General features: G+C 32.4%; 1 protein-coding gene across 3 annotated transcripts in view; it reads left to right on the top strand.

Annotated features, from left to right (window-relative positions):
• COL21A1 (collagen type XXI alpha 1 chain) overlaps positions 1–12,334 on the top strand; it is a 176,049-nt gene that overhangs the window by 109,899 nt on the left and 53,816 nt on the right. The window lies entirely within an intron of this gene.

Here is a 12,334-nt window from a genome sequence, read left to right on the forward strand (position 1 = left end):
GAGTGAATATGAGAAAAATGTACAGATATTAGACTTTTTTAATGTATCACATTGGTATAAAATGAATGAACTAAAAGTTGTTTTAGTGTAATTTTAAAATGATTCTAAATTTATTTTGAGTCTATCATGAATTCTTCTGTGTTGGAAATAAAATCCCAGGATATTAAAAGGTTGAGCTTCTTTGATGAGTCATTCAGATGGGTTTGTTTGGTGGATTAGAGGCAGAAGTACTTAGCTGTGTCTCCCAAGGGATTCAGTTTTTTTTCAGAGAGTAGGGACGGAACCCTTAACCCTAACAATTTCAACCTTAACCCTGACAACTTGTGTGGTATGAATATGGGAGAATTAGAGCAAGAAGAACAGCAAAAGTGCCAATCACTCACCAGTCCTGAAAAAACTCAAAGGCACATGCCCTTACGATGGTGGGTTAACATCATCTTATTCTTACATAAAAAACTTCTTTGGGTCAATTATCAAATAGAAACAGGCTTTCTATAGTGTGGCTTATTAAATAAAAAGACATCAGGTAGGTATATGTATTCAGGTCAGTGTATCTGGAATGAGCCAACAATCCACTTCATTGTCCTACTGTACATTGTTTTGTTTTTGTTTTTGTGTTTTTTGATCCCTAAGGAGAGAATTTGTGTAAATCCATCAACCACCGAGACCACTTGATCAAGCGTTGGATTTAGAGATGTCATCATTTTTCCTAATGGTCAGCTCTTTGAAGGCCAAACTTGCTCAGAAATTCAGTCCAAATTTTCTTGGTCTATAGATATTTTCCCTTCCTTTGGAAACATTGTCCATTTTTTCACTTAAAGGTTATGAAAGTTCTCCAAATATCAATGATTCCTTAAAGATTATAGATAGTACTTCCTGAATGTAAAATATGGGGGTCCATTTTCAAGAGCTCAGTCATGTGTTGTTAATTGTATTTCACTGGTTTTGTATTTTATTTCCCACTTGTTTGTTGATTAAACAGATATTTATTGTTATTTATTAGGTGCTGGACAGATAGAAGAAAACAAAACTCTCATGGAGTTTATAATCTAGTTTCTCTAGGTTAGAGAACACAGATTCTTCTCCTTACCTGCAGATTAGGGATTCATCTAATTTAATTTTTCTTTGTCTTCTGTTATCAAAAGGCCCTGTGCCCCAAGAAATGAGATTATACTTTTTTGGGGGTGGTAGACTTTAGAGAATAGAAGCGAGTTGGAGTTCCACCTCTCAATGACTTTTTCTAACTAGCTGTATGTTGTATGTCAAATTCTTTGACCTTCAGTTTTCTCCATTTCAAAAATGGAGTAAATGTTACCTACTTAGGATGGTATGGTAGAGACAGAGTAAGATAAAGGAATAAGTGTTCAATAAGGAATTCATTTACTGCCTAGTTTTTGATTTGAACATAGCCTTAAGGTGCCTTTTTGAGCTTTTTTAAAAAAAAACACTTTATTGAGGTATGATTGACATACAAAAACCTGTACATATTTAATGTAGGCAATTTGGTGAGTTTGTATGTAAGTATACGCAGTGAGCCATCACTGCAATCAATGCCATAAACATATCTGTCACCTCCAAAAATTTCCTTCCTCCCTCTTATTATTATTATTATATTAAAAAAAAATAAATTTATTTATTTATTTATTTTTGGCTGTGTTGGGTCTTTGTTGCTGTGTGTGGGCTTTCTCTAGTTGTGTCGAGTGGGGGCTACTCTTCGTTGCGGTGCACTGGCTTCTCAATGCGGTAGCTTCTCTTGTTGTGGAGCATGGGCTCTAGGTGTGCAGGCTTTAGTAGTTGTGGCACGTGGGCTCAGTAGCTGTGGCGCACGGGCTTAGTTGCTACGCTGCATGTGGGATCTTCCCGGACCAGGGCTCGAACCCGTGTCCCCTGTGTTGGCAGGCGGATTCTTAACCACTGTGCCACCAGGGAAGCCTTCTCCATGTCTTTTCATGACTTGATAGCTCATTTCTTAGTACTGAGTAATATTCTTGTCTGGATAGTCCACAGTTTATATTTCCTTTTTGGAATCTTTGGATAATGAATCATACCTAATTTTCTCTGACCGTATTAATATCTATTTTCTTCCTCCCACCCAGATTTTTGTTTTGGAATTTTTCAGTCCTACAGAAAATTGAACCTCATAAATATATGAACATTTATTTCTATAATTTTTTTTTGTTGAGCCACTGGAAAGTAAATGAGACACCGTGCATTTCTCTCCTAAACACTTTAGCTTATATCTCCTAAGAATACTTTAATTCCATTATGATGCCCAAGAGATTTAATATCAATACAATACTATTTTCTAATATGAGCCCATATTCAAATTTTTCTAATTGTTTAAAAATTGTTCTAAATAGCTATTTTTTTCACCTGATACAATCAAGATTTGTGCCTTGCATTTGATTGTGTATTAGTCAGGGTTGCTCCAGAGAAACAAAACCGATAGGATGTGTGTATGTGTGTGTGTATTTACATTATTTATAATGTATTTGTCAATATATAAATGTATATTTTTATACCATATATATCAAAATAAATATCTTTTCATGTGTGTATATATATATATTTTATAGAGAGAGAGAAGGGTAAGGGGGTGTTGGTGAGGGAAAGGGCGAGGGACAGGGAGGGATGGGGATTGATTAATTTATTCATTCATTCAAAGGAATTGTCTCATGCAATTCTGGGGACTCTGCTTTCTGTCACTATAGTTTTACCATTCTCACAATGTCAGTTAAATATAATCATACTGTATTTAGTCGTATGGATATATGACAGTTGGTTTCTTCATCTATCAGCTGATGAACATTTGAATTGTTTCCTATATTTGGCACTTATGAATAATGTTGATATGAATATTCTTATGCACATCTGAGTTGAACAAGTTTTCATTTCTCTTGGGTTGATACCTAGTAGAATTGCTGGATTGTATGGTGAGTGTATATTTAACTTCCTAAGAAAATTCCTAACTATTTTCCAAAGTGGTTTCATTCTCTATTGCCATCAGCAATTCAAGAGAATTCCAGTTTTACCACATCCTGCCAACACTTAATATTTTGTATTTTAGCTATTATAATTGGTACATCATGGCATCTCATGTGGTTTTAGTTTGCATTTTTCTGATGACTGACAGTGTTGACATCTTCTTATGGGCTTGTTGGCCATTTGCATATCTTCTTTTGTGAAGTATCTATTCAAAATATTTGACCATTTAAAAAAACTTTGGGTGGTTTGTTTTCTTATTGATGAATTGTAAGAGTTCTTTGTATATTCTGGATATTGGTCCTTTATCAGATATGTATTTGTGAATATTATCTCCCGACCTTTGGATTGCCTTTCTTCCTTAATGGTGTCTTTTGATGGGAAGAAGTGTTTCCTCTGGATGAAGTCTAACTTCTTAAAATATTTTTCGGTTCATGCCTTTTGTGTTCTATTTAATCTTTACCTAACTTAGGGGCAGAGATTTGCTCGTATCTTTTCTTCTAAAAGAAAATATTATCAAATTTTCTAAACGCACATATAGAACATCATATTTTCTAAAACTGTATCATCTTAGCTTACAAATTTAGCTCTATGATCCATTTTGATGATTTTAATTTCTATGTATGGTGTGAGGTAAAAGTTAAGGTTCTTTTTTTTCCCCATTTGGAGACCTGGTTTTTCCAGCACAATTTATTGAAGAGAGTATCATTTCCCATTGAATTACATGAGCATTTTTGCCAAGTATCAATTAATCAATATACGTGTGAACCTATTTTTGGACTCTTGATTTTGTTCTACTCATCTATACCTCTATCGTTTTGTCAACAACACGCTGTCCTGATTATCATAACTTTAAATTAAGTCTGGGAATCAGTTAGTATAAGCATCTAAATTTGTTTTTCTTTTTAAAATTGTAATAGTCTAGGTCGATATAAATTTCATATAAGCTTTAGTATCAGCTTGAAATTTTCTTACAAAAAAAGCCTTCTGAAACTTGTTAAAGAAACTTTTTAGTTTGGAATACTTTTAGATTTACTGAAAAGTTGTAGATAAATAAAGTTGTAAATAGTACAGAGACGTTTCCTTATACACCTTACCCAGTTTCTCCTGATGTTAACATCTTATATTACTATGATGCATTTGTCAAAAGTAAGAAATCAGTATTGTCAAATTGCTGTTAATGGAACTCCTTACTTTATTTGGATTTCATCGGCTTTTCCTCTAATGACCTTTTGCAGTTCCAGGATCCAATCCAGGATATACCACATCACATTTATTTTTGTCATGCCTCCTTAGTCTCCTCTAATCCATGATGATTTATCAGTCTTTTCTTACTTTTTATGACTTAGTTTTGCAGAGCGTTAGTTAGGTTTTCTGTAGAATGTCACTCAATTTGGGTTTGTCTGATTAGACTGGAATTATTTTGGGAGTGGCAGAGAAGGATAACACAAAGGTCAGTGCCCTTCTCATCATATTAGAGAGTAAATACTATCCACATGTCTGATCATTGGTATGTTAACCTTGGTCCCTTGGTTATGGTATTATCCATGTTCAGTTTACCCATGATCAACGTGGGGGTCAGGGCCACTGACCCTCCCCACAGTTGAAAATCCTAGTATAATTTAAAGTTGGCCCTCTGTATATGTGGTTCCTCTGTATCCATGGATCCGAATCTGTGGATTAAACCAACCAGGGATCACACGGTACTATACTATTTATTGTTGAAAAAAAACCGCATATAAGTGGACCCCTGTAGTTCAAACCTGTGTTGTTCAAGGGCCAAATATATTTGTCAGGTTTCTCCACTGTGAAGTTACTGCTTTTTCCTTTCCACATTCCATTTGGAAGCGAGTCCACAAATCCAGCCCCTATTCAAGATGGGGAAGTATCAACACAGCATATCATTCCGCTTATGTTGGTTTTCTTTAATTTATCTCAACAATGTTATGTGGTTTTCAGTGTACATGTCTTGTATGTCTTTTGTTAAATTAATACCCGAGTGTTTTATTTTTTATACTCTTACGAATAGTTTATTTTTAATTTATTTTTGTTTGTTGCTAGCATATGAAAATACAATTTGTTTTGGCATATTGATCATATATCCTGCAATATTGCTAAATCTGTTTATCAGTTCCTGCAACTTTCTTTGTAAATTCCTTATGCTTTTCTGCATAGATGATCATACTGTCTGCAAATCAAGAGAGTTTTCTTCTACTATACCAATTTATATTGATATGACTCTATTTTAATAGTTTTATTGCACTGACCCAGCCCTCCAATACAATATTGAGTAGAAGTGGTGAGAATGTACTTTCTTGCCTTGGTTTCTGACAAGGTGGAGAACCTTCAGTCTTTCACCAGTGTTACTTGCTGGTTTTACACAGAAACCCTACATCAAGTTGAAATTCCTTTTTATTACTACTCTCTTGAGCATTTTTTCTCTTTTTAATTATGACTAGGTGTTGAAATTCATCAAAAACCTTGTTTACATTTATTGAGTTGATTATATTGTTTTCCTCCCTTATTTCCTTAATATGATGTATAACATTGATTTTTGTATGTTATGTCAAACTTTCATTATTGGGATAAACCCCAATTGTTCATCTTATATTATTATTCTTACATATTGTTGGATTCAATTTGGAAATATTGTTTTAAAAGACTTTTGTGTCTATGTTCATGAGATATATGGTCAGTAGTTTTCTTGTCATATTTTTGTATGGCTTTGATATCAAAATAATACTGTCTTCTATTTTCTGAAAGAGTTTTTATAGAATTGGTATCATTTCTTCCTTATTTGGTACAATTCATTAGTGAAGCCATTTGGACCCAGGCTTTGTGGGTGTGAGGAAGATTTTAATTACTAATTCAATTCCATTGCTAAATATTGGGCTATTTAGAGCTTCTCTTTCTTCTCAATTAAGTTTTGGTAATTTGTACCTTTCAAGGATATAGTCCATTTCATTCAGTTTTCAAATTTGTTGACATATTTTGTTTATAACATTGCATTATTCTTGTCCTTTTGATGTAAGATTTGTAATGTCCTATCTTTCATTCCTGATATTATATATTTTATAATAATGACTTATTATTGGTAGTTACAGTTGAAATCAAACACCACAGGGTTTTTCCTTCATCTGGGCCTGGTGCTTTTTTGTTGAGTTTTTTCCTTGATAACTTCCTCTTACTTCTTACGTGAAAATTGCTTGGCTTAAGCAACGATAGTAAACTTCATTTTCTTAGAAAATTAACCATTCCATCCAGATTTTTCAAGTCACTTCTATCAAATTATGCAAATTCTTCTCATGATTTTTAAAAAGTTTTCTGTTTCAATGATTATTCTGTTGTTTCTTTGAATATTTATACTTTCCCTTTCTACTCTTTTTTGTGAGATTATGTAAGCTTTTGGTTTCTCTACTATGTTGGTTTTTATTTAAAGATCTAACATTGTAATTTAATTATTAACTTCATTGATATTTCCAGTTTTTTAAACTTGTTAATCTATATTCTATCTTTTTTTCTTATATTTTTTCTATATTTCATAATTGGGAATTAAATTTATTTATTTTCATTCTTTCACTATTTTTTGCTCTTAGTATTTAAATTATAAATTTTTTTCTGATCATTCTGCAATTAAACCCCCTTGATTTTAATGTGTAATGTTGTCATTAATATTGTTTTTTAGAATTTTTGCAATTTTGGTTTTATTTTTGTTTCTCCAAGAGTTATTTAAAAGTTAAAAAAAAGGGTTTTTTTAGGTTGAGAGGTGTTTAATTTTGATTCTGTTATCAATTTCTGGTCTTCTTACACTGCATCAGAGAATATTATTTGTATAATTTCTTCTTTATGGGATTTATTGAATTTTAGTCTTTGAACTATTATGTGTTCAGTTTTCAGGAGTGTTCCCTGTGAATATGAGAAGGTGAATTCTATTTTGAGATGTGAAACTCAGTATCCATTCATTAGATCTATTTCACTGACTATCTTTTTGAGATCATCTATATACTTAATTTCTGGTTTGTTTGACGTGCTTTGGACACAGTGTGATTTGTTAGTGTCCCTCTTAATGCATTCCCATCAACTTCTCCTTCCATCTTCTGTTTCATGAAGGTGGTTTTTATGTTGTTTGTTGCATAGTTATTCGCAACTGTTAGAACTTCATTTTGAATTGTGGCTTTAGCATTATAAAATGTCATTTTTGTCTCCTTTAATAATTTTTAGCTTGAATTCTGCTTTGTCTTTACCAGGATTACATTCATCCTTTCTGATTATTTGTATTGTTTGCAGAAACTTTGCCCGTCCTGCAGTTGTGTAGCTTTAAGCTTTTTGAATCACTTTGTTCTAGTTGTTTCTCTTCTATCAAGCATAGAATTGGTCTTTCCTTTCTAAAGCAATCTGAAATATTTTTATTATTGACTGATAGGATTGGTCTTATCTCTGTCATAATGATTATGTTATAATTTTATTATACTTACTATGTGCATTATGCTGTATTTACTATACTTCTTTCTTAATGTGATCTGTTATATTTTCCTTTTTGCTTTTATTTTCTTTGGGATTTAGGAAAATTTGTATATTTTTCTCAGTGGTCTTTTTTTTCTTCCAGTTTTATTGAGATAATTGACATACAGCACTGTCTAAGTTACATATTGTGAGATGTTTACCACAATAAGTTTGGTGAACATGCATCAACTCATATAGATACAAAAATATAGAAAAAATTTTTTTCTTGTGATGAGACCTCTTAAGATCTACTCTCAACAACTTTCAAATATGCTATATAGCAGTGTTAACTACTAATGATCTTTATACCAATACCTTTAGCAGTCTATAAAAAATACATTTTAGAGTTCCTTTATGCCCCCTTTGCCTTACTTAGGCATATATTATTTGTTTTGTTAACTTTAAATGATACCCTATCATCTATGTGGCAATTAATCAATTTATTCTATTTTCTTCTTTCCCTTTTCCTTTTCTTCTTAATTGTTTAATCATACTTTTACTTTGTCAGATCATATAATATTTATAAACTATTTTTCCACTCTTTCCCCACCTTTGTTTCAAATTTGCAATTAATATATTCAGTGTTCATCACCAGCCCCTTCACCAATATCCCATAGTCATCATTTGGGCTGGATGAAATTTCTCCTCTGGTATGTTCCTTAGGAAGGGCTTGTGAATACAGTATTCTCTGAATTCTTGTATTTTAACATGTTTTTCTATATTCTTGTTACTTTAATAACAGCCTGACTGTCACTGTTTTGCCATTGCCATTATCCTTTTAAACACTTATCTGCTGATTTTCACTGCTTTTCTCTGAATTTCTTTGAAATGTTGCTTCATTGCTGTCCTGTATGTTGCTGAGACCAATGTGATTGTCTTTCCCTTGTAAGTGGCTTTGTCTTTTTGTATGAAAGCCCACAGTGTTAAAAAAATACTTTATGTTTAAAGTTTAATAGTATAAGTTGTGTCTCAGAATTAAGAATTTCAGTTATCCCAAATCCTGTCAATAAGTAGATTCAGGACTATTAATTCTGGACTATTCTCTTGGATTATAGTTTTAAATAGACATTCTATTACATTGTTTTTGTTTATATCTAAGAACTCCAATTATAGACATGTTAAGACTTCTTTGAATGTCTTCTAAGGGAGAAAGTGACAATAATACAATAATATTAGGGGACTTTAACACACCAATTGCATCAATGTAAGATCATTCAGACAGAAAATCAATAAGACAACACTGTTCTTAAGTGACACCATAAACCACTTATACTTCATAGATATCTATAGGACATTCCATCTAAAAACATCAGAATACACACTGTTTTCAAGTGCACATGGAATGTTCTCTAGGGTAGATCACATGCTAGGCCACAGAACAAATCTCAACAAATTTAAGAGGATAGAAATTGCATCAAGCAATTTTTCTGTCCACAATAGTATGAAATGAGAAATCAATTACAGAAAGAAAATGGGAGAAACACAAACACATAGAGACTAAACTTTCTACTAAAAAACAATGGATCAATGAATAAATCAAAGAGAAAATCAGAAAATATTTACCTTGAGACAAATGAAAATGGAAACAAAACTTTCCAAAAGATATGGGATGCAGCAAAAGCAGCTGAGAGGGAAGTTCATAGCTATATAGGCCTTCCTCAATAAGCAAGAAAAATCTCAAATAAGCAACCAATCTACCACCTAGAAGGATAAGAAAAAGAAGGACAAATAAAGCCCAAAGTCAGCAAAAAGAAGGAAATAAAAAAGATCAAGAGGAAACAAATAAAATAGAGACAAAAAAAAAAGAAGAAGAAGAAGAAAGAAAGAGAAAATCCCAGAAAACGTCAATGGAAACAAGATAAAGAAAATTGATAAATCTTTAGCCAGCCTCACCAACAAGGAGAGGATCCAAATAAACAAAATAAGAAAGGAAAGGAGAAATAACAACTGATACTGCAGAGAGAGAAAAAATCATAATACAATACTATGAACAATTATACACCAATAAATTGGACAACGTAGAAGAAATGGATAAATTTCTAAAATGTACAGTCTCTGAAGACTGAGTCAGAAGAAACAAATGATTTGAACAGACTGATCACTAGAAGTGAAATTGAATCTGTAATAAAAAAAAAAGAAACTTCCAGTAAACAAAAGCCTAGGACTGGATGACTTCCCTAGGGAATTTTAGCAAACATATACAGAAGAATTTATACCTATCCTTCTCAAACTATTCCAGAAAATTGAAGAGGAGGTAACATTCCCAAATTCATTCTATGAGGCCACCATTACCCTAATGCTAAAATCAGACAAAGTCACTCCAAAAAAAAAAAAAAAAAAATTTACAGGCTAATATCTTTGATGAATGTAGATGCACATATCCTCAACAAAATATTAGTAAACTGTATTCAACAATACAGAAAAAGGATCATACACTATGGTCAAGTTGGGTGTATTCCAAGGTCACAGGAAGCTTCAACATATACATATCAATCAATATGATATATCACCTTAACAAAAGGAAAGACAAAAATCATATGATCATCTCAATAGATGCAGAAAGAGCATTTGACAAAATTCAACATCCATTCATAATAAAAAAAACCCTCATTAACATGAATATAGAGGGAATATATCTCAACATAATAAAGGACAATTATGACAAACCCACAGCCAAAATAATACTAACAGTGGAAAGCTGAAAGCCTTCCCACTAAAATCAGAAACAAGACAAGGATACCCACTCACACCACTTCTATTCAACATAGTATTGGAAGTCCTAGCCACAGCAATCAGAAAAAAAAAAAAAAAAAAAAGAAATAAAAGTCATCCAGATTGGAAGGGAAGAAGTAAAACTGTCACTATTTCCAGATGACATGATACTATATAGAGAAAACCCACAAGTCTCCACCAAAAAGCTATTAGAACTAATAAATTCAGTAAAGTTGCAGGATTCAGGATTGATACATAAGAATTCTGTTGCTTTTCTATGTACTAATAATGAACTAGCAGAAAGAGAAACCAAACAAAAATCCCATTTAAAGTTATACCAAAAAGAATAAAATACCTAGGAGTAAACTTATCCAAGGAGGTGAAAGAACTATACTCCAAAAACTATAAAACATTGATGAAAGAAATTGAAGATAACACAAAGAAAGGGAAAGATGTTCCATGTTCTTGGATTGGAAGTGTGAATATTATTAAAATACCCATACTACACAAAGCAATCTACAAATTTAATGCAATCCCTATCAAAATACCCATGAGATTTTTCACAGAAGCAGAACAAATAATCCTAAAATTTATATGGAACCACAAAGTTCCTTAAATTGCCAAGGTTACCTTGAGAAAAAAGAACAAAGCTGGAGGTATCACACTCCCTGACTTCAGACTACACTACAAAGCTACTGTAATCAACACTGCCACAAAAACAGACATACAGATCAATGGAACAGAACTGAGAGCCCATAAATAAACCCACACTCCTATGGTCAAAGGAATCAAGAATTTACAATGGAGAAAAGAGAGTCTCTTCAATAAATGGTGCTGGGATAACTAGACAGCTACATGTAACAGAATATAATTAGACCACTCTCTAACACCATATACAAAATTAACTCAGAATGAATTAAAGACCTAAATGTAAGACCTGAAACCATAAAACTTCTAGAAGAGAACATAGGCAGAACTCTCTTTGACATAAATCATAGCAATATTTTTTGGACCTGTCTTCTAAGGCAAAAAAAACAAAAGCAAAAATAAACAAATGGGAACTAATTAAACTTAAAAGCTATTGCACAGCACAGGAAACCCTCAACAAAACAAAAAGACAACCTATTGAGTGAGAGAAAATATTTATAAATGATATGATGTACAAGGCATTAATATCTCAAATATATAAATAGCTCATACAACTCAATATCAAAAAAAAACCCCAATTAAAAAATGGACAGAAGATCTGAATAGACATTTTTCCAAAGAAGACATACAGATGGACAGCAGACACATGAAAAATGCTCAACATCACTGTTAGACAAATGCAGATCAAAATCACAATGAGATATCACCTCATATCTGTCAGAATGGCTATCATCAAAAAGAACAGAAATAACAAATGTTGGAGAGGATGTGGAGAAAAAGGAACACTTGTACACTGTTGGTGGGAATGTAAATTGATGCAGCCACTTTGGAAAACAGTACGGAGGCTTCTCAAAAAACTAAAAATAAAACTACCATGTGACCCAGCAGTTCTACTCCTGGGTATATATCTGAATAAATTAAAACACTAATTCAAAAAGATACATGCACGCTGGTGTTCATAGCAGCACTATTTACAATAGCTAAGATATAGAAGCAACCCAAGTGTCCATCGACAGACGAATGGATAAAGAAGATGTGGTGTATATACACAATGGAATATTACTCAGTCATAAAAAAGAATGAAATTCTGCCATTTGTAACAATGTAGGTGGACCTAGAGTGCATTATGCTTAGTGAAATAAGTCAGACAGAGGAAGACAAACACTATAGGTTATCACTTTTATGTGGAATCTAAAAAAATAAAATAAAAGCATTTATATAACAAAACAGAAACAGACTCACAGACATAGAGAACAAACTAGTGGTTACCAGTGGGAAGAAGGAAGAGAGGAGGGGCAAGATGGGGTAAGGGATTAATAGATGCAAAGTACTCTGTGTAAAGTAGACAAGCAACAAGGATATATTGTACAGCACAGGAAAATATAGCTGTTATTTTGTAATAACTTTAAAGAGAGTATAAACTATAAAAATATTGAATCACTATGCTGTACACTTGAAACTAATATAATATTGTAAATCAACTATATTT

Source organism: Eschrichtius robustus, chromosome 12 (genome assembly GCF_028021215.1).
Source record: "Eschrichtius robustus isolate mEscRob2 chromosome 12, mEscRob2.pri, whole genome shotgun sequence".
NCBI classification, from domain to species: Eukaryota; Metazoa; Chordata; class Mammalia; order Artiodactyla; family Eschrichtiidae; genus Eschrichtius; species Eschrichtius robustus.